At 42.9% G+C, this 24338-nt stretch overlaps 1 protein-coding gene across 5 annotated transcripts in view; it reads left to right on the top strand.

Annotated features, from left to right (window-relative positions):
- The window catches only part of tsnare1 (T-SNARE Domain Containing 1), a 358521-nt gene that overhangs the window by 242487 nt on the left and 91696 nt on the right, over nucleotides 1-24338 (top strand). For 2 of the 5 annotated variants that reach the window (XM_052144884.1, XM_052144885.1), the window contains exon 12: nucleotides 1734-2505. The exons of the other annotated variants lie outside the window; for them this stretch is intronic. The gene's annotated coding sequence lies outside the window, so the exon portion shown is untranslated. Of the gene's footprint in view, nucleotides 1-1733; nucleotides 2506-24338 lie in introns of those variants that run through there. 5 annotated transcript variants of the gene reach the window in all.

Raw genomic sequence — 24338 nt, 5'->3', positions numbered from 1 at the left:
ATGCTCTCTGATTGTAGGAAATGGTAAGTTGTTTTGTTTGCCTTCAGAAATTCCAAGACTTGACTGTAGTTTAATTAGTAGGAGCCTGATGAAAGGAATCTGTAAAGAAGACTCTTATTCACACTGACAGAATATTTCAATTTAGCCATTTAAAATTAGGCGTTCAATTTCTCCACAGATGTTACTGTTGTTAATATCATAATTTCCATCTGCATGCCAAACTCAAAATCAGTGCTGTTCTGTCAAATGTGCATTTCAATGCACGTAACATGTAATATTATTCGCATGGGTGCTGCCAAAGCAGGTGCTGGTGCCACATTTTCAAAGGGCCCTTTGAGGGCACAAATAAACCCTGATGTGGCCCAGGCTGAAATTGAGTTTGACATCCCTGTATTAATCTATTCTTTGACCAACACGCATTAACATGGTCCGGTGTTGCTGGCTTTTGGACGTGCTCACAACAGCATTGCTACTGAAAAAATTCTAGGAGAAACACTGTACAGGAATGCATTAACTAATGTTAATGAATAGAATCGAATTGAACAGTAACAACAAAATAAAAATAGAACTGCAAGCAGTGATGACGGACCCAAGCACAACTGGTCCATTTCCACCTTGTAGCTTTCAGAAAACAATCTAACGTTTGGCATTTGACATTATTCTATACATTATTCACACAAATTGTCACTAAGACCCTGACAACCAGATGTGTTAGAGTTGAAAGCCATTAAAAATAACATAATAACAACTTTTGAGAAAATGCGTTACGAGTTTCCATATATTTGGACTCATATTTATCAGGATGCTGAGACATGAAAAATTTAATATTTTTTAATGCAGCATATCAAACCAACTAGAGACTCTCCTCTTTACAACCAAACATGTTTCAATGAAAAACATAAAGTGATTTCTTACCAGAAGCACTTTTGTTTGGCGCTGCCTCTGTGGGAGAGCTTCAAGGAAACCTGTTGTGTCACGTGATTCAGTGCGGCAGAAGTTAACCCTTTAAATGACAGTCTACAGTTTTGTGAACAGTATTCAGTCAGTTTTGATTCATTTAAATTATGTGTTGCATATAGCGAAGCCAAAATACAACGTCCATGCATGTGGACGTGGGGTCGCACGAGGTTAAAGAACAAATCTGACCTCTTTAAATATCTCATCTCTAAGCGAGTTTAGCAGAGCAATGTATTCAGTGAGCCAACATCTTGGATTAAAAAAAAAACATAAAGGGCCTCGTTCGGAAAAAGAAATATGTATAAATCTTTCATAAAACTATTCTGCGACAATTAATGTAAATTGAATGCAATATTTTACATAACAGTGGGCTACACTCAATCAAAAGCAGAATAAAATTCTGTGTAAATTGTTCATTAATTTATTTTTTACTTTAAATTGTATTGAATGTGATAATGCTTTTATGTACAATTTACAAAGACAATTTTTTCTGCTTTTGTTTTATGAATAAGACCCATTGCATGTGTGAACATTTACATAAGAATTGAATTATGATTGATTAAAACCAAAAATGTCCTGTTTTTATTAATGTGGCCAAAAATATTTATTATATTTTTTCTTTAATCACAAACCTTTTGATACCTAAAACTGACACGAACACAGCCCAAAATGATGTCAGATCCTGTCAGATTTGGGTCGGGTAGCAGACGTCTTTCCCCTTATTATGGTGTTGGCATGCTTTGTGACCTTTGACCTTTTCTATTATTCCTTTTCAGAGATCTGTGTTCTCACTCTTCAGTGATCTCCCTTCAGCTTCCCACAGAAAGGAGAGTCCATACTTCGAGGTGTCCACCTGCTCTCACTTACCCTCTTCTTCCTATCTCTGTCTATATTTCTGTTGGATTGTGTGCTTTCTCTGTGTATGCATGTGTGGAAATGTGGGTGTTTTTGAATGTCATTAGAAGAGTCTATTTTTAATCAGTGCTTTGTACAGTAATGTGCAATTAATTGCTCCTTACCTCTTCAAAGTGGACAAAATACAAATAGACGTTGCTGTGGGCTTTTATGCCAACTTTATACATGCTTTCCTTTATTTAATCTAGCTCTCATGTCAACCCATGTTGATATTTTGCTACTTATTCACACTGTGCCCAAAATACAAGTGTATATGTATTTTTCTAGGGTGCAATTATATAATCTGTGACAAAACCATTTAATGTTGACATTCTTTTCAGGAACACTATTTGAAGGCTTGAAAAGCTTTGTTATAAAGAATCATAACTGGTGTACTGTTGTCTATGTTTACTAAAATTTGGTATTATGAACTGACATTGAATGCGGCAGGAAGTAGCTTATTGTTATAGGTGACCCGTTGAGAGAGAAAAGAGTTATTGTTGTCATTTGCATAACCATAAAAGCATAAATAGAAGGCTTATTCTAGAATGAAACAATATTTAAAAGGTTTAGTATCATGTTGTATTGCACTGCTCTTATTATCCTTTGAATTATTTAGGGTAATATTTTTAATTGTTCACTTGCAGGCTTTGATTAAACAGTATCATATAAGAAAGCAATCTGTCCATTCATTTCTCTTATTCACTTATATCTATAAGCAACACACACACACACACACACACACACACACACACACACTAAATGGGTACCTATCATAGACGTATAATGTTTATATGTAAAGCTAATTAAAATAACTAAAGAATATTGGTGATTTCAGGTCTTACTATCCTTGTGGTGACATTTGGTCCTCACAATGTAGGTAAAACCTGACCCACACAAACATTTTCAAAATCGACTCTGACAGAGTGAGAGAACTGACAAAAAATATGTGAAATAATAGGTTTGTACTGGCTCAGTCATTCACCCTGTTAATCAATATGAGATAGGATTCTTGTGCCACACTATTTCATTCAGAGACAGCAACAAGCTTGGTACGTTTTCCACTCAGAGTGATTATCTTTACTGTCAAATGATCGCTGTTGTGAGGAGAGACAGTGAACACAGAATTAGAATAGGCTGCATTCTCTGTCATAGCAATTTTGGTTGGTACATCAAAGATGTTGCTGCAACAGAATTTTAATGCTTTGCTGCAAAAGATCTAGATTAATATGGATCGCTGTTCAAACTGTTTAAGCCAATTGAACGCGTTAGCTTGTCTTTTGGGGCGAGCCAAGGGACAAAATTTCATTTTAGTATTCAGGTATTAGAAAAAGAAAACAAAAGAAAATTATTAGAAGAAAATTGGCAAGTACCAATAACGACCCAAAAAAAAAAGAAGAAGAAAAAAGCAAAACCACAGTGTGCTATTATATACATTTCTTTGAAAGTGAGGCTGCTTACCTGGGATGCCTTTCACATACAACTACGTTACTCACTGCTTAACCACCATAGAAAGATACATCGTTGGATAAATGAACAAGCTAGTCACGTCTGTTTCCTGAAACCGCAGTAACTATGTTGCACATCCATCGTTCAAACCACATTGATTCAACAATATAGAGATGTCATTAATAGGGCTGAAACGATTAGTCGACATTATCGAAACATTTTCATCGTCGAGTAGTCGTTTTATCTCATTTAACGTAACATGAGATCACATTAAACTCTAATGATGAGAGCAGCACTGCAGTTCGCGCCTGACAGAGGAGATGAAGAATTACGCAGCTCACAGTCCAGATGCGCTCTAAACTTTCCAAACAGCTTCAGCTGATGTAGATTCCAAAGCATACATCTTAAATGCAGTTTTAATGCGTTATAGCTTTATTAAAGTTCAAATAATACGGAAGCAGATCATGTAATTAAAGGGGACCTATTATGCAAAATTCACTTATACATGGTGTTTGTACATAAATGTGAGTCAGCAGTGCGTGTACACAACCACCCTACAATGTTAAAAGTCCACCTACTGCTGTTTCTTATATTGTTATTAATCAAAACCAGTATGTGTAAATATTTATGGTTTTCGTTTCTGCTCTAAAGCGACATCACGTTAGAGCAGGCCTCGCCCACTACTGGTGATGGGCTCCACCCTATTATCATAGATCCTCCCCTGAGTGATCTAAACACAGTCCGCCATTTTTTTCCACGCTGGAGCAGATAGAGTGATAAGAATAATGTCTCAGTTTCGTAAGTGTCATAAATGTTCTGTTGTTGGCTGTAAACGTGAACTGATGAGTCTTCATGTACTCCCGGCATCTGTCACTGAAGACGCAGTGGACATGTTTTGTTTTTGAATGAAATGTGCCCCAAAACATACAAAAATGTGTGTATGTTTGTGCAAATCATTTTACACTGGACTGCTTTGTGAATATGTGGCAATATAAAGCAGATTCTGAAGCATGGATCAGTACCAGCTGTTCGTGTTCCAGCTTTATATCCTGAAGATGTAAGTAACGCACTTTATATTTTGTGAATGTTTGCAAATCGTCTTTCCGAATGTGGTTGTTAGCTGGTTCCACGGCTAATGCAGCTAAAGTTACCATTGTCTCTGATTGTATTCACTGAGACCAGAACTATGCCGGGGGTGGGGAGCAGCAGCTCATTTGCATTTAAAGAGACACACATGGCGTGTTTTTGATTCCACTCAAAAAGAGGCATTTACAACATGGTATGATAAATGATTTGTAGGGTATTTTGAGCTGAAAATTCACAGACACATTCTGGGGACACCTGAGACTTATTTTACATCTTGTAAAAAGGGCATGATAGGTGTCCTTTAACTACAAACTCTCCCCATTATACACTGCAACAAAATATGTTTATAAAAAATTTTGGCTTGTTTTCCATAAAAAATATCTAAAGCTCATTTAAAACAAAGAACATTAACTTTAGCAGCTATACTGCAGAAGAAAATTGTTATCTGAGAATGTTGAATATAATATTAAAAACACAAATATATTTAAATACCTAAAAATCCTTTAAGAAAAGATACATTCACCTGAGAAGCAGCATATAAGATATTTAGACTTGCTTTTAGAGAATAGATTATATAAATGTAATAATAAATGTGTCTTTACTGCACATGCAGAAGTATAACCAAGTGAAAAAATACATCCTCTTAAAGCAAGTCTAAATATCTTATATGTTGCTTCTCAAGTAAATGTATCTTGTTTTAAGGAATTTTACACTATTTTAACTGGAAAACAAGACAAAAACATTTCATAACAATGTATTTTTTTTTTTTTTTTTTTTTGCAGTGAATTTCTTTATTGAATTAAACTTAATAAAAAGTATTTTACCCCCTTTAATTCAGTGAATGTTATTTAGAGTTTCTTTTTAAAAGGTGATGTTGTCTTCTTAAGTCGGGCACAAGCTATAATAATTCATTGTTGCAATAATCACAGAATTGTTGAATAATCTTTCTAATAATCATTAGATTAATTGATTATCAAAATAATCGTTAGTTGCAGCCCTAGTCATTAATACGTTATGCAGGTGGTTTAGTAATAGATACAATTATAATACTTTATAATACATATACATTTACTCCAGAAACACGAAAGATAAATTGGCTGCAATAGTGGAGTTTCCCTTCACTTCAGACTTCGGGGTTCCCCCGACGCTTTTGAGCACATACACACATGTGCATTTTTCCAAAACCTATAAGAAAGCCAGTTATAACATGGACACACAAGACGTATTTTCAGGCAATAGCCATGTATGATAAGCACTTTCTGTTAATACCCTTTAATCCCTTAAATTGCTTCATTCGTGTTTACATGACGTGTTTACATGATGCAAAACCCTGGAATTAGCCATTTTCTTGTAAACATGATCAGAGTCTTGACAGAATAAAACATCAATATAGAATGCATGATATAGAAGCCTCTGCGAAAAAAAACTATGTCCATGCAGCAACTAAAAATTAACTATGCTTTTAACCACATGTGGAAACTTTTTTGGGAAACTCACCCCTGTTTGGCTAATTTCAGACAAAGCTCTGTTCTCCTGTGAGAGACTATTATAAAATAATAATTTTTACAGTGATATCCATGATGGAATTTTTTTTAACACATTTTGACAGGTTGCAAATAATTTCGAGTCACTTTGTCCCAGAAACACATTTTGGGTTTATGCACTAAAATAAAAAGTAAAGCATTTAAGTAAAGGATAATGTACAGTCACCCAGTCGTTATCACAAAATAAACCCAGAATGGGGGATCAGGACCACGATGAGGAGTGCATTATTACATGGTACCTACCAAATAACAAAATGAATGGACATGAAATATTGATTTGCACTGAAATTATGTTATTATGTGAGAAGATAGAAATCACTGAGTCTTAAGAAACAGCTATATTCTACCTCATGTTGCCTCTGGAATTCTGTTGGTGTATATTTTGCTGAATAAAAATGTCTGGCTACTCATTATCCCCCTTATTACATGACTAATTACCAAATACATAAATAAATGGACATGAATCATTGATTTAAATTTTAATTATTTTATTATCTAAGGGATCGCAGAGTGATACAAGAAGTAGGGAAGATGACTTGCAATACCTGGATAACAAGTCTGTTATCACTTTATCTCCAGATGTGCAACATTATTCAGAAATATCAGACCACTGGATGGCACGACTATACAATCAGAATTGAGTATTCAAGAGAGCTGTGTAATATCTTATTATATCAGCCAGCATTTAAATAATTATATTTCAAAGACAGTTTGGTGTAGAAACATAATTCAAAATATTTTTTTAGAAAGCGAAGACTTTCCTTTTTAAATTAGAGCATAAAACGTATAATACATTTCTGTTTCAAAATTATTTGTCATTCAAAACAAAAATCACCCCCATTTTGTGGTATGTTGGCTCAAGTGCATGCCATAATGTTACTCATAAATTAAAAACATTTTTTTAAAAATGTTTTTGGATGTGTGTCTGTTTTTACCTTATATGCATCTAGTTGATTATTTGGTCCAAGTGGAATATTCAACAAGGAATATACATTGTGCCAACCTAACAGTTTCTCATGTAAAATTCCCTGGAGTTAAGCTTGTAGAAATATAGATGCTAACATGCTGACCATTCTTGTTAAATGTATCATTGTTTGAGTGCTAAAATCATTGGCCAACTAGCAGCAACATAACATCATTAGCTTCTTTTTGCCTGTCCCATTTGCAACACTGTTAGTAGGGGGATACATCTTCGAGTTAATGCTCCTTGAGGCCTCATGAATTAGGCAGTCATCTATAGTGAGAATTAAAGTCTTTCTAACAGGATGAGCTAATGAAACATACTACCGCTGGTAACTATTGCTTCTGAGATTTGAGGATGAAATTTTGCTCAACGAAACCATGCTGGAAAAAACAGCCTAGGATGGTTTGCTTGTCTTCGCTGGTCTCCCAGCCTTGTCAGGCTGGTCTGTTTTCTGGTTTTAAAGGGGTTTGTGGCACTTTCAGCTGAAGACAAGCTTGGCCAGGCTTGGGAGATCAGCTTAAACCAACAAAGGCTGGTTTAAGATGGAGTCATTTTTTTTAATCAGGGAAAACTGTGAAACAATTTGTTACAGCAGTAAACACATATTTTCGAAAATAAACTGCAACAGGCCTCAATTTCATTTGATGACTTTATAGATGTGTTTGTGTTTTAATAGAGAACGGAATCCCAATGAATGCTCAGAAATGATTATGCAATTACAAAGAGTCTCATTTGTATTTTCAGAGTGTGTATTTAATAGCTACAGCTACATAAAAATGACATTTTGTAAACATGTCAATGGGGAACATTTGTCACAGCCTTGAACTTTCATCAAAGGTGCCTCACGATGACAGACACACACATACTGTAGACAACATGGGCAATAGCAAAATTATATTTCCACTGCTTAGGCAATGGACAGCTTTGCTCTTGACAGATACATGATAAAATAAGAAAAAGAACTGAGGTGTGTTTGTTATCGACAATTTCTAAAACGCCTCTGGCTTGCATTGGTCACACAAAAAAACTGTCTGCGTGGAGTTGGAGAGAGTGTTTACGCGTTGGGTGGTGCAGTTTAGCATCAAGGCTTTGACAGGTTACCTCTTATCACTGACATATGGATAAATGTCTTCCAACACTTCATAAATTCTCTCCGAATGGCTTGCTCACCCACCGCTGCTTTTCAAAGAGCAGCAAAATGTCAGGAATCGCAATCCATAAATGCTGATATATAGGTGCCATGTCATGGCATGTACATTGTTTTTGAAAGGCATATACTTAATTTTGGTTGTAGATTTGACACGTCACTGATTGTTTTTTACTCCTAATAATGTACTGTGCTTCAGGTTTAAAGGGAAAGTTCACTCAAAAATTACAATTATGTAATCTAAAATAAAATGTGATTCATCAGACCAGGCCACCTTCTTCCATTGCTCCATAGTCCAGTTCTGACACTCACGTGCCCATTATAGGCACTTTCGGTGGTGGACATGGGTCAGCATGGGCATTCTGACCGGTCTGCGGCTATGCAGTCCCATACGCAGCAAGCTGTGATGCACTGTTTGTTCTGAAACCTTTCTATCATGTCCAGCATTACGTTTTTCAGCAATTTCTGCTACAATAGCCCTTCTGTGGGATCGGACCAGACGAGCTAGCCTTCCCTCCCCACACGTATCAATGATCTTTGGGTGCGCATGACCCTGTTTGTCCTTCCTTGAACCACTTTTGGTAGGTACTAACCAATGCATACCAGGAACACCCCACAAGACCTGCCATTTTGGAGATGCTCTGAACCATTTAACCATCAAGTTTAAATTGTCTAGCCATCACAATTTAACTCTGTTTTGCTCAGATACGTATTCTTGCCCATTTTTCCTGCTTACAAAACATGAAATTCAAGAACTGACTGTTCACTTGCTGCCTAATATATCCCACCCCTTGACAGGTGCCATTGTAACAAGATAATAAATGTTATTCACTTCACCTGTCAGTGGTTTTAATGTTGTGGTTGATCAGTGTATATCATTTTGTGTTGCTCCTATGGCACTTTCATTTTACTTTGAGCGTATTTGTCTCCGAGTCCAAATTCCAATACTCTATCAGGTGAGCTAGAGCACAAGATAATCATGTTGGAATAGTGTGTTGGTGGGTCTGTAATACAAGCGTTAAAATGTTTTGATATAATTACAAAGCAGGGTGTGAGTAATAGAGCGAAAAATAGACATGTCATTAAGTGATAAATTAAAACTATTTATGTCATTATTTTTGAAGACATCCTCGCTATGCAACATTTTCCACAAGTGCCTAAGACTTTTGCACAGTACTGCATTTTTGGCCGATAACCTGGAAAATCTAAATATTATTATTGCACCGATAATGGAAGTACTTCAGATAATTTGTTGCAGTTTATTTACTTGTGCTTGAGAATCTCTGACTGCCTGTAGCATCTTTCATTCAGGCAGAGACTCAGGCAGCCCAAATCGACAAAATGCGTATGCACACAGATCAGGTGAGAGCCAAGCTGACGTCACTCTATGTGGACTATTTCAACATCTCTACACCGTTACCTTGTTTGGTGTCTGGTTTTAATTCATGATCATCTGCTGTAAGTAACGACATGCCATTTCCCATATTCTGTTTATGTTTCACGAGGCAATAACGAAAGCAGGACAAAAACATGTACTGTATGTATGTTACTTGGGGACAGTAATTTTCAATTATTACTTAGTGAAACGTAAACAGAGTGTGAAAAATTGCGATTAAAACATGCACCAAAACAACCTAACATGTTTCACGGACTTGAGATGGCTAAAAACTCTAGTTTGTGAGTGATAAGAATGTGCATGTTGTATTTTGTGGGTTGAGACTTTTAGAACGTTATGACTCATGACTGTTCGATCTCTATAATGTTACCTATTCCTGTTATGGTGGTTGTGTTCACATATAATAAGTTATACAGTGGAACTGTTAAGGATGAGTGCTGTAGTGAGCGTCTGTGAAACACACAAACCACCACTGCACACACAGTCTGGCTGCTATCATAAATATTACATAAACCATGTATACAGAGTTTAGGGTTTGTACTGTGTGTTTTGAGTTTTAATGTTCATTACATGCTGTTTATCACCTAATTTTGGTTTAATGCATTATTACAGCTGTTTGAATTTCATTATTCTCTCTCTCTGTGAGCAAGTCATCAGGATTACCATAAATACTCATATAAATGGGTACATTTTGTCATTTAGTTCTAATACAAATCATCATACATTTGTCTTATAGGCACATTTCTGGTTCATGTTACATCAGCCAATATCTTACATTTTAATAAATTAGCTAGCAGTTCCAGGATAATGGATAATGGATTAAAAATTAAAACTTTTATTTTAAATATTGTTTATTGGTATCAGCTGTAAATTGTCATCAATTATCATATCGTCTCAGAAATTCCATATCAGTGCATCTCTATTTATAATGTCATAAACGGCCATTGTACCTGAGAATTGTGTGGAAGTTAATAAAATGCACAGTGGTTGTAGTGCCTCTAGTGTTCATACATTGCTCATTTGCAAATGGTCCATAATGCTGCTACTAGACTTTTTACTTACTTTTAATTTCTCTGCACTGGCTGCCTATCTGTCATAGAATTTATTTAAAAATGTTACTGTTTGTTTTTAAGTCCTTAAATGGAATGGCACCTTCTTATCTTTCTGATCTTTTGTGCATAAATAAATCAGTTGGATGTTTAAGGTCGTGTGATCAGAGACTGCTGACAATTCCCAGATCTAGACTAAAGACGAGGGGTGACTGAGCCTTTGCAGTAGTTGGCCCGAAGCTAGGAACAGTCTTCTTTTGTCCATCAGATCTGCCGCCACCATAGTTGAATTCAGGACAAAACTAAAGACTTATGTTTTTGACCTGGCTTATAATTAGTTTTAGAGTGTATTGTGTATTGTATGGGTCTGAATTTCTGTTTGTTATTTCCTTTCGTTTTTATGGTTGTACAGCACAATGGCCAATGTTTTTATTGTGCTTTATAAAACTGATTGATTGCCTAGGATGCATAATTGCTTCAGGATACAGACTTTGCATTGATGTTTTCACATAAAGATGTTCGCATAGATTTGTGGACTTATAATATTTTTCTGAGACACCTTTAAAAGGCTCTACAATTACAGCGTCACTTCAAACGTTCCTATGGCACTACTGATATGCAAATGTAAGAAATTTCCAGTGAAGGAGGAAATCAATCAAAATCAATCGACACATTCCATGTCTATTTAGCAAGTGTAATAAAATATTTTTCAATATTCAAAAACATTTCAAGCTCATTATGCTTCGCTCTAGTCAGTTGTGGATGCTGGTAGAGGCGTCATATTTGAGAGCGTCCATTGTCCAATCTCTGATTCATAGATATTGCGTAATATGGAATCTACTGCTCATCCGTTTCTTCAATCCACTGATATATGCAGTAGCGATTTGCTTAGTTTTGTTAAAAAGCTGAATACCCGAAGGGGTTTTGAATCAGGAATCAATCACATACAAAGCGACATCAGATCAAAATACCATAGGCCAACAACTTGAGAACAAAAGACCACTCAAAAGGTTTGAGTAAAAGGTAGTCATACAGAAGGTGTTTGTTTCCCCCATTAAGAACAATGTGCATTTAATTGTATCATTAGATATAAATTTAGATGGATTTATAAGATGACTCCTAATGGGCAAGAAGGTAACTTGTCTCAGCTCTCATTTGATTTTTATAAAATGTATAAAATACATGTGATATCATTCTTTATTGTTTTTATCATCTACTAAACCAAAATGTAATTATGTAGGGATGTGCCCAAAGCCAAATACCTTATTCTGAAAGGCACAAATAATGACTTCAAAATAAATAACATTCATTCAAATAATATAATAAATATTTGTATGACTAATTATCCAAAAAGCACAAGGATAAAGTGACATTTTAAATAAACAAATCCAAAATTACAATGAATTTATATATCTATGCAGCCAATATTTCTTAAGTGTAAACCTCATGAATGAAAATGGGCACAGTGTGATTTCAGATCAGATGGGCAAGGTCTCAACACCGTTAAGATACAACATCATATACACTTTTCACTTCTTGAAATGTTTTTGTTAATGTATCACATGATTGCATGTGATTCCCAAGTTATAGCCTAAACCTGAGCGCAAGCTCAAAAAGTTCAAATGCTCCATAAAGGTTTAAATGCTCCATAGAGCATTCATCTATCAGGAATATTCTTCCTTATGTTAAACAAAGAAACTAAAACTCTGTATTTTTGTCTTCTTCTTCTTTAAACTGTGCTAAATTTGAAAATGTTAAGTGTTCTAGAACTAATACATTTAACATTATTATTATTATTTTTATTTTTTTTAACTAAATAATGGTGTCTTATCACAAAAAATCCTGATAGACTTACGGGACATTCACTTGTTGTTAGGCTGTATTGATTTTATTTAAATTTGTTTTAATGTTTGCATTTGTATTTATTATTCACTGCAAAATGTGTCCTTGACATTTCACATTTTGCTTGACACCTCCTGCTTCCAGAATAATGTTGTTATACATGCACAGACAAATGACAATTCTGTTTCATGCAGATATTAATATCTGAAATACAAAAGTTATCAACATTGCACAGTTAATGAAAATAAAATTATAAAATAATATTTAAAAAATAAAAAGAAGAAGAATGTTTATTTTTAATATTATTAGGTTATTATTATGAAAAGGCATATACAAGGCATATTTTATTAATAGAAACTATAAATGTAAGAGTAACACTTAAAAATGGGAATTTTTTTTAAGCCCTGTCCACACCCGGCTCTATCCGAATACAGAGACAGATACAGATAATTACTGCAACATAACCCGATTTTACAGTTCCTCCAGCTCCGAAATCCCAATTTAACCCCTGGACAAACCTGAAAACTTTGCACAGTTGAAAAGCTTCACAGACAGCTAAAGAAACTCTTGCAAACGTATTATTTGATAACTCTGAAAAAAGGTCTCTCGGGAAAGAATTGTTTTTCATAATCACATCCTGAGTATGTCAGCAGAAAAGAAAGCAGTAATGGACAACTAGCAATCGAGAGTTCATAGTGTATCATTATGTTGACAAGGGATGACAACTTTGGCAAGACACTGAAATATATTTGTCAAAATTAGATGCAATCATTCAAATCATTCCTATTCATTTTTTTTTTCTTTCACTGTAATAGGGTAATCTGCCTCTGGTTTTGTGTGGATATCCTGTGGTTCGTGTCTGTGTGCCCGGTATAAATCAATAACTGAATCATGTGTTTTTTTGGTACAAAAATGGCAGTTTCTCAACAGATTTCACGAATCGTCTTCCTCTCTGCCATTGATCAAAACTCACACCATTTGTTGAGGCAATGTTGCTGTGTCAGGCCACTTAAACAATCAGAGCAATATTTTATACCACCACAGAGATGGCTTAGTTGTCTTGGCATCTTAAGATGGTAAAGGAGAAAGTTTTATAATATCGAAAATGTTACACACTCTAAATCTAGAGTTCTGGCAAAGTAGCCACAAACTTGCCACTGATTTGCCACTAAATATTTTCACATGCAAACGAGCATGAGATTTGCCACAAATGTTACCCAGAGGTTTGCAGCACTTATACGGTAGTGTTGAGCCTGCAGCAAACATTTAGCAACAATGGATCATTTGCTGCAAGTTTGCAGCAAAGCTCATTTGCATGTGAAAATGGTCACTTTGCGACAAGTTTGTGGCAAATTTTTTAATAAACTCTCAATTTACGTAAGGAAATTTTATGGAAAAATATGCTGTCTAATATAATATAATGAAATACAAAAAAAAAATATTTATTCAGAATAGACTACTTTGGTTGACTGTTAAAGCAGAAAGATGCCTTATACCCCAATAATGGTGTAGTTACTGCATCTACCAACAGGGGCTAAATGCCCATGCTAACCAGCCAAACCCCTTCATTTTGTACTGTAGACTGTTTCAGAGAATATGTGTTGGTATGAAAAGTGATGTCTTTGTTCCTAGAACATTTCTATTAAGTTGTCAAACACATTCAAAAGAACAGCAGGAGTCACTTTATTTATAGTGACAACGTTAGCAGTAACATAACGTTAGCAGTAACATAGCGTTAACGGTAACATGAAATTTGGACCATGTTCTTTGGTGGCTGGATGTTCCCTGGATGCCTGGAACTAACAAAAAGTCAAATGTTTAAATTTTCAAAAACAAAACATGTAGTGAAGTGACGCGTGACAGCTGGATGCGTACTAACAACTGTAGTTCTCTTACGAGAGGTTCTCTCGTATTGCGTAAGCTAGCTTACGCTACGGGAAAGATTAATCTTTTCTGAGATATTGAAGCCAAAAAATTATCCTTAATTTTGTATCATTTGTCAACGCAGTGCAGCAACTGCAGACCTTGAGCGGGCTAGCTAGCGAGCTCATTGGTTGCTCTGCGGCAACTGCTGCAGCCTATAGACGAACTTGGGCGAACTCGCGTCCAATGAGAGGCGTCCGCGCGCTTACTGCATCAAAGCCCGCCAAAATGGGTGTGGCTAGAGTGCATATAAGCGTAGTTCGTAGGCTGGAACCCTGATTTTCATCTCTTCAGCGAAGCTCTTCGCATCTCTGAACTGGAAGCCGCGTCGCCGTTCGAGGGGCATCTAGCAAGCTTGGACAGCGCTCGAAGAAGCCGGCCGTCTCCGCCACCTTCAGCCATCCTGCGAGCTACGCCATTCGGCGACGTATCCTTTTTTAGAGCAAGCTAGTTCTTAACGAACTTCACAAAAGAGTATCGAGCGTCTTTTTTAAGATGCCTCGCACCACTTGCGCTTCATGCCGCGCCCCTCTCAGCGCCGGAGACCGCCACATCATCTGCGCTCTCTGCCAGGGACTGGGACATGCAGAGCTCGCCCTCGCTGAAGGCGGATGCGACCTCTGCGAGGAGCTTCCGATGTCGACCCTGCGGGCTCGACTCGAAGCGCGCAGAACTGAAGCTGCCGCGCCGCCTTCCGTTCCGCCGCGCAGGAAAAAGCGCCGCTCCCAAAGGCTGCCAGAACCGGTGATAGAAGCGACTGCCTCGCCGGAGCCGGCGCCTATTCCGCCGCCGGCCAAGCCGCATCTGCTCTGCACTCCATGGCCGTCTTACAGATCCTCCAAGCAGACCTTCTTCGGGAGTGGGATGAGAAAGGCAGGCACCCAGAGGCTGTTACAGATCTAAGAAGCGCGACGGACCTCGCCCTTCGCGCCACCAAAGCTGCAGCCCAAGCTCTAGGAAAGTGCATGGCCTCGCTGACTGTGACCGAGAGACACCTGTGGCTAACGCTAGCCGACATGGGAGAAGCAGAGCGCTCCACGTTCCTCAACGCACCGCTCTCTCCGACCGGTCTCTTCGGCTCCGCGGTGAGTGGCATTGTTGACCGCTTTTCAGAAGTCCAGAAAGCCACCCAAGCCATGAACCTCTTCCTGCCACGTCGCGCTAGCTCCTCTGCAGGCCACCCACGTGACTAGCCTCCTGCACGAGCCTCTTCACAGCGCCCAGCTCAACAAAGTCAGACTTCTCAGCGTCGACAGGGCGGCCACCCTCGATCGCGCTCAGACAGCCGCCGCAGACCGCTGCCCCCCCGCGGGCCTCGGTCTAAGGTTGCGCTGAAACCTGAGCAACCGAAGTCCTCCTAGCCTTGTTGAAAAAACGACGGCTCAGTCCCGCCGCGGCCGGACCACCGTCAAAGCTTCGCCCCCGTCAGTCCCCCTCTCTCAGGCTACTACAGTGGTGGATTCAGCAGCCAACAAGCTGGTGATACTGCCCGCTTGCCTGCACTCAAACGCCGTTTTCACGGCGACCCAAAGAAATCTTGTGAAGAGCAAACATGCCTTATTTGTAGAAAATGTGCCCATAATCCAGTGTTCACCCCTACACACAAGCATTACACATCCCGTGTTCCTATCAGAGCCCACTCACATAAAGCGGACACAGCCCACTCGAGTGTTAGAGTCAATAAACGCGCTCACGAATACGTGCGCGCGCCCCTTCTCTGGCCGCTCTGTCACACGACCAGCCTTATGTGTAGAAAATGTGCCCACAATCCAGTGTTCACCTCTACACACAAGCATTACACTTCCCGTGTCCCGATCAGAGCCCACTCACATAAAGCGGACACAAACCGCTCGAGTGTTAGAGTCAATAAACGCGCTCACGAATACGTGCGCGTGCCCATTCTCTGCCTGCTCTGTCACACGGCCAGCAAACACTTCTCTGTATGTAAGTCCCGTGCCCGTGACTATGCTCGCGCATCACTTAACAGATGTGACTCTTTCCCCATTCACCTCAATCGGGAAGTCACTCACAGAACAGCCTGTCCCTGCTGTCTGCGAGCAGTCATGCATAAGCACAGTAAGCGCGCTCACACATTCTGTTCAGCGCGCTGTGTGCGGCAATCAGGGCGATTTGGCCATTCACCCTCTAGTGTTACGCTTCAAAGCGTGGGAAGCTATCCCTGGGATATCCAAATGGGTGTTAAGCACAATAAAACAGGGCTATTTGCTACAGTTCGATCGCCGCCCTCCCCGCTTCAGAGTGCGGCTCGAAACTATTGTGAACACGGAAGCAGCCTGCATGCTTCGTTCAGAAATAGCAAACCTTCTGTGCAAAAGGGCCATAGAGAAAGTGCCGCCTTCGCTGAGCGAGTCGGGGTTTTACAGCCGTTATTTTCTTGTTCCCAAGAAAGACGGCGGCCTCAGACCAATATTAGATCTCAGGGGTTTGAACAAGGTGCTTGCAAAAAGACCGTTCAAAATGCTTACAATCAGGAAACTCCTCGCGCATATGCGCCAGGGGACTGGTTTATCTCTCTCGATCTGAAAGATGCCTACTTTCAGATTCAGATAAATCCCCATCACAGGCCATTCTTGAGATTCGCCTTCGACGGCCAGGTTTATCAATACACCGTCCTTCCGTTCGGCCTGTCTTTAGCCGCGTCCTTTCAGATGAACAGCCTCACGCCTCTGAAAAAATTTCAGAGAGTGCTAGGTTACATGGCCTCAGCCGCAGCAGTACTTCAGCTGGGTTTACTGCACATGCGCCCGCTTCAGCATTGGCTAAACACCCGCACGTCTCGCCGGGCTTGGGCCACAGGCCGCCAGCCGATCAAGGTGACTCAGACCTGTATTTCAGCTCTGCAGCCCTGGACAGTGGCCGAATGGTATCAGCGGGGAGTGACGATGGGAGCTGTATCTCGCCGAAAAGTCATCTCGACAGACGCGTCCAACAAGGGTTGGGGCGCAGTCTGCGAGGGCTCTCCAGTTTTTGGCCTATGGTCAGTTCAGGAAAAGCTCCTTCACATAAATTGTCTGGAAATGATAGCGGTCGAGTACGCGCTTGTGCGCTTTCTCCCGGTCATTCAGGGTCACCACGTCCTGGTCCGTTCGGACAACAGATCTGTGGTATCCTACCTAAACCGTCAGGGCAGTGTCAGATCCAGGAACCTCTTCCATCTGACGAAACGCATACTGAGTTGGTCCCAGTGCCACCTGCGCTCGCTGAGGGCGACGCACGTGCCAGGCCACCTGAACGACAGCCCAGACAGACTGTCCAGAGACAATATTCCTCCAGGGGAATGGTCCCTGCACGCTCAAACAGTCCAGAAGTTATGGCGCATATTCGGCAGAGCAGAGATAGACCTCTTTGCGTCAGAAGAGAACTCTCACTGCCCAATATTTTTCTCGAAAAGTGAGGACGCGCTGGCCCAGGACTGGCCCAACCGCCCGCTTTACGCCTTCCCTCCCGTCTCGCTATTGCCACAGGTAATGCAGAGGATCAGGGAAACGCGTCACTCAGTGCTCCTCATAGCCCCGCGTTGGGAGAATCAGACATGGTTCCCGGAGCTTACGCAGCTGTCACTGACAGCGCCGTGGCCCATCCCAGTGAGAGCATATCTCCTCTCTCAAGCTCGCGGCACGATCTGGCATCCCCACCCAGAGCGCTGGGCGCTGCACGCGTGGGTGATCAACGACTACCCGTCGCTCTGCCAGAAGGGGTAATAAACACCATCATACACGCTAGAACCCCTTCCACGAGAAGACTCTATGCGTCAAAATGGTCTGTGTTTTCAAAATGGTGCACCGACAGAGACCTGGACCCACGGACATGTGGGGTGTCGTCGCTGCTCGTGCTTTTACAAGAGCTGCTGGATAAGGGCAGATCCCCATCCATGCTCAAAGTGTATGTGGCGGCCGTCGCGGCGTTCGCTGAACCCCTGCACGGCCAGTCACTGGGAAAAAATGAGCTGGTCATCCGCTTCCTCAAGGGAGCTAGAAGGATGAACCCCCCGCGCCCCCCATCGGTTCCTATCTGGGATCTTTCTATAGTTCTCGAAACTATGAAAGCCCCTCCTTTCGAACCGCTTCAATCCGTGGATTTGAAATACCTTTCACTCAAAACCATTAGTCTGACTGCCCTGTCATCAGTCAAACGTGTGGGAGACCTTCACGCGCTGTCTGTCAGCGCTGCGTGTCTTGAGTTTGGACCAAGTGACTCCAAGGTCATTTTAAAGCCTAGACACGGCTATGTTCCCAAGGTGATCGGTACTCCTTTCAGAGCACAGGTCATTTCCCTATCGGCGCTGCCAGCATCCGATAGCGAATGCGACGCCAATCTCCTTTGCCCAGTCAGAGCACTGAGATTGTATACTGCGCGCTCCGCCTCTTTCAGACGCTCTGAGCAGCTTTTCGTTTCGTTTGGAGGGCGCACCAAAGGTCTCGCCGCCTCGAAACAGACACTGTCTAGATGGATAGTGGACGCTATTGCTGCCGCATATGCGTCAAAAGACCTGCCATGCCCGTTGGGCATTAGGGTTCACTCCACTAGAGGCATGGCCTCACTGTGGGCATGGTCCAGCGGGATTTCCATTCACGACATATGTGTGGCAGCGGGCTGGGCTTCCCCTTCCACCTTTGTCAGATTTTACAATCTGGAAGTGCCCGCCCTGCAGGCAAAACTACTAGCGGTTTAATACGCTACAGCTCCCCTGGTGAGCTGCACTGATGGGACTCATTCCACACAGACCGGCACCGCCGCTCTGTCGTTCCCTTCCCACTATGTGCTTATGTATTACACACACACTGGCCCGCACTCTTGCCGGCCAAATATTATTTCCCCACTCACAAGGGCTCCCCCGGGTCCCCCCACCCCAGGGGCTCATGCAGTGGATGCTGGGGTTCCCGTAGCGTAAGCTAGCTTACGCAATACGAGAGAACCTCTCGTAAGAGAACGAATCGGTTACCTAACGTAACCTCGGTTCTCTCGCGCCACGAGCGACTTTCGCTTCATTCAATGAAAACCAGGGTTCCAGCCTACGAACTACGCTTATATGCACTCTAGCCACGCCCATTTTGGCGGGCTTTGATGCAGTAAGCGCGCGGACGCCTCTCATTGGACGCAAGTTTGCCCAAGTTCATCTATAGGCTGCAGCAGTTGCCGCAGAGCAACCAATGAGCTCGCTAGCTAGCCTGCTCAAGGTCTGCATGTTGCTGCACTGCGTTGACAAATGATACAAAATTAAGGATAATTTTTTGGCTTCAATATCTCAGAAAAGATGAATCTTTCCCGTAGCGTAAGCTAGCTTACGCAATACTCGTTCCCTCATCTAGAGAGAACCGAGGTTACGTTAGGTAACCGATTCGTTTATGTAGCACACATTTTATCTTTGGTAAGTGAATAAATGTTTTGCCAACTAACTGAGTTTTATAGTATAATTGGCTTGTTTAGTCTAAGTATTTCTTTACGTGCTCTAAAAGTGAGATAAAAAGATGTAACATCTTCATTGATCATAATGGGAACAATCAAATATTGCAGACCTTTCTGCTCAGGAAATAATTGTCAGCATCTAAAATACGCATTTTGTGTCAACAAGATAATGGTGTGCATCTGATAATGGCGTAGATTTGGTTTCAACAAGTGTCAATTGTCGGGGTAGATTGATCTGTCCATCCATCCATCCATCCATCCATCCATCCATCTCAGAGTACTAACATTGGGAAATAATGCAATACTCATTACTTTTTAAATGTATTCAACTACAGATTACAGAATACATGCTGTAAAATGTTATTTGTAACATATTCCATTAGATTACGCAAGGTCAGTAATGTATTCTAAACGCTTTGGATTACTTCTTCAGCACTGGTAGATTTTTTCACTCGTTTTGACTATAAAAACTCTAATCAGAAGGACACTGGTTCGAGCCCCAGAGCCACCTCCATTGTGTCCTTGAGCAAGGCACTTAACTCCAGGTTGTTCCAGGTTGATTGTCCCTGTAATAAGGGCTCTGTAAGTCGCTTTGGATAAAAGCGTCTGCTAAATGTAAATGTTTCTAAAACAAGATAAATCAAAATGATCATATTTTAAGGATTTTTAGATATTTTTACAGGAAAACAATACGATAACAATAAGACCTTTGCCCTAATATCAAAGGTCTTACTAGAAAAAAAGAAATTATGATCTAACGTGAATTTTCTTGATAAAATGTGGTGGTGGTGTAGTGGTCTAAGCACATAACTGGTAATCTGGTAACAGAAGGATGCTGGTTTGAGCCCCACAGCCACCACTATTGTGTCCTTGAGCAAGGCACTTAACTTCAGGTTGCTCCAGGGGGATTGTCCCTAGATAATTAGTCCCTGTAATAAGGGCTCTGTAAGTCGCTTTGGATAAAAAAGTCTGCCAAATGCATAAATGTAAATGTAAATGTAAAATGCATGTAAAATGGCTAGAAAGACACCATTAACGTCTCTATTCAACACATGTCTTGTATTACAAATGCTCTAAAAATTGGCATACTGTAAGTACATGGGGGCTTTAAGACATAAGGCATTAGGCATAACTTTCTGTAAAGTTGCTTTTGAAATGTGTATTGTGAAAGGCACTATACAAATAAAAATTACTTTTAAATAGTATTTTTTTGCCTCAGTATTTTATTTCTTGACTGACATCTTTATGTGATTAAATTGCTCCTCCTCTCTTTCTTCTGTTTGATGTCCTTTGAGAAAAGTTGTTGACTCAAAGTCTTATTTAAAAGCTCCGGTAATGGCACCTCACTGACTACTTTATTTGTACTTTTTGCATATATCTTATTTGTTCTGTTTTAGCTAGACTCAAAAAGAATGCTCTAGTCATTTTGTTTTGACAGTTTGGGGTTTTAAAAATGTTGCTACTGGAAATGCTTCAGGACCAGACATGAACAGTAGCTTTGTCTTGGTCTATATAAGAATTACTTGAGCATCTACCAAACAGTAGGGAGTGCTGTTAAACCTGAGGCATGTTAAATCTGACATGAATCCAGTTGTAATGGGGTCAGCCATGCTTTCAAGAACATTACATTTATGCAGTCTTCTCTGTGTTCCATAGCATTTTGGAGAAGGAGATTTAAACTTAACATGACCGCAAACATAATTTTTTACACAAATGTCAACTTAGGTTGAGCATACATAAGGCATAGAGTATATGCTTGTTCTCAAGTCAGGTGGTTCAGGGCTGCACTTTTAAGGGTACAATCAGAAAAGAGGATGTCAGGGAGTACACAGGCCACTCATGCATAATGGATCTTTCTGTGCATGTTCTTTAAAAGGAAAACTGTCAGGCCCTGTTAGACCCAGCTTGGAGACGATTGTGCCCATGTCCACTAGGCATGCGCTTCTGTCTGGCCTTGGCCTTTGCATTAATATGTGTGTTTTGAACTTCAGCCATATTTGCAGGCACTTGCATCTTGTCTTAAACCTTAAGAACACAGTGTTTTAATATTCTACAATTACTTTCTTGGCTTCATCTAGTACAGACAGGTGTAAATACAGTATTTTTGTGCTTGGAGAGGAAGAAAACCATTATGTCAGTGAAACAGAAAACACGGGGCAGACAACAAGGGATCATAATATTAGCCCCCCTTCAAAAGGACCGGATTCCAGACGGTCCTAAAGAACGAAACAATAACAAAAATGACAAAACAACAACTAAAATGTTCAAAGAGAGAGGGGCTAGAACAGGAGGAGAACCGACAGACCAAATGGGGCACAAGGGACACAGAGACAGACCAAGGAGGCACAAGGGGCAAGTAGGCAGTCCACGGAGGCACAAGGGACGATTAGGCAGTCCACGGAGGCACAAGGGGCGGACAGGCAGACCAGGGAGGCCGAGAGGGCAGACAGGCAGTCCACGGGGGTGTGAGACGGGGCCAGGGTCAGGTGGCCTGGGGGGCATCCACCGGGTAGGGGACTGGTTTAGGTGGTCTAGGAGGTGGCCACAGGACAGAGGCTGGTTTCGATGGCCCGGTAGCTGAACACAAGGCAAGAGCCAGTCCAGGGGACCTGGGAGGCTCAGGAGGTGGAACTAAAGGAGGCTCTGGAGGCGGAGCCATAGGAGGCTTGGGAGGTGGAGCCAAGGGAGGCTCAGGAGGCAGAACCGAGGGAGGTTCAGGAGGCGAAGCCGGGAGAGGCTCAGGAGGTGGAGCAGAGGGAGGCTCAGGAGGCTGAGCAGAGGGAGGCACGGGAGGCGGAGCCATAGGAGGCTTGGGGGGGCGGAGCCCTGGGTGGCTCGAGAGGCTTGAGAGGCGGAGCCCTGGAAGGCTCGAGAGGCGGAGCCCTGGAAGGCTTGAGAGGCGGAGCCCTGGGTGGCTCGAGAGACTTGAGAGGCGAAGCCCTGGGAGGCTCGGGAGGCGGAGCCCTGGAAGGCTCGAGAGACTTGCGAGGTGGAGCCCTGGGAGGCTCGGGAGGCGGAGCCCTGGAAGGCTCGGGAGGCGGAGCCCTGGAAGGCTTGAGAGGTGGAGCAATGGAAGTGTGAGGCTCAGGGGGCAGAGCTGAGGGAGGCTTCGGGGGCAGAGCTGAGGGAGGCTCTGGAGGCAGAGCTGAGGGAGGCTCAGGAGGCAGAGCCGAGGGAGGCAGAGCCGAGGAAGGCTCGGGAGGCTCAGGAGGCTGAGCCAAGGAAGTCTCAGGAGGAGGAGCTGAGGGAGGCGGAACTATGGAAAGCTCTGGAGGCTCGGGGGCGGAGCCGTGGGAGGCTCAGGAGGCAGAGCAGAGGGAGGCTCAGGAGGCTGAGCAGAGGGAGGCTCAGGAGGCAGAGCAGAGGGAGGCACGGGAGGCTCGGGGGCCGGAGCCCTGGGTGGCTCGAGAGGCTCGAGATGTGGAGCCCTGGAAGGCTCGAGAGGCGGAGCCCTGGAAGGCTTGAGAGGCGGAGCCCTGGGTGGCTCGAGAGACTTGATAGGCGAAGCCCTGGGAGGCTCAGGAGGCGGAGCCCTGGGAGGCTCGAGAGGCGGAGCCCTGGAAGGCTCGAGAGACTTGCGAGGCGGAGCCCTGGGAGGCTCGGGAGGCGGAGCCCTGGAAGGCTCAGGAGGCTCGAGAGGCGGAGCCCTGGGAGGCTCGAGAGACTTGAGAGGCGGAGCCCTGGCAGGCTTGGGAGGAGGAGCCCTGGAAGGCTCAGGAGGCTGGAGAGGCGGAGCCCTGGAAGGCTCGGGAGGCAGGAGAGGCGGAGCCCTGGAAGGCTCGAGAGGCGGAGCCCTGGGAGGCTCGAGAGACTTGAGAGGCGGAGCCCTGGGAGGTTCGGGAGGAGGAGCCCTGGAAGGCCCGGGAGGCTGGAGAGGCGGAGCCCTGGAAGGCTCGAGAGGCGGAGCCCTGGGAGGCTCGTGAGACTTGAGAGGCGGAGCCCTGGGAGGCTCGGGAGGAGGAGCACTGGAAGGCCCGGGAGGCTCGAGAGGCGGAGTCCTGGAAGGCTCGAGAGGCGGAGCCCTGTGAGGCTCGAGAGACTTGCAAGGCAGAGCCCTGGGAGGCTCAGGAGGAGGAGCCCTGGAAGACTCGAGTGACTTGAGGGGCGGAGCCCTGGGAGGCTCGAGAGGAGGAGCCCTGGGAAGGTCGAGAGACAGAGCCCTGGGAGGCTCGGGAGGAGGAGCCCTGGAAGACTTGAGAGACTTGAGAGGTGGAGCCCTGGGATCCTGAGAGGAGCCCTGGGAGGCTCGAGAGACTTGAGAGGCGGAGCCCTGGAAGGCTCGAGGGGCGCTGGCTCTTGGACGGTCATGGCTACTGGCGCTGGCTCGTGGACGGTCATGGCTACTGGCGCTGGCTCTGGGACGGTCATGGCTACTGGCGCTGGCTCTGGGACGGTCGAGGCTACAGGCGCTGGCTCAGGGACGGTCGAGGCTACAGGCGCTGGCTCAGGGACGGTCGAGGCTACAGGCGCTGGCTCACTGACGTGTGAGGCTTCTGGCACTGGCTCACTTACGTTTGAGGCTTCTGGCCAGTTAGCCATGGTATGCATGAGCTTGGGTCCGCTGGACACTGAGGGCCGAGCCACGGGGGGGTTCTATGGACGGAGCTGCGGGAGGCAGAGGTCGGAGAGCAGAGGACTTTCCCCTTCTCGTCTTCCTCCA

The sequence above is a fragment of the Xyrauchen texanus genome, chromosome 15, assembly GCF_025860055.1.
Source record: "Xyrauchen texanus isolate HMW12.3.18 chromosome 15, RBS_HiC_50CHRs, whole genome shotgun sequence".
Classification (NCBI taxonomy): Eukaryota; Metazoa; Chordata; class Actinopteri; order Cypriniformes; family Catostomidae; genus Xyrauchen; species Xyrauchen texanus.
This window is presented reverse-complemented; position numbering and strand designations above follow the sequence as displayed.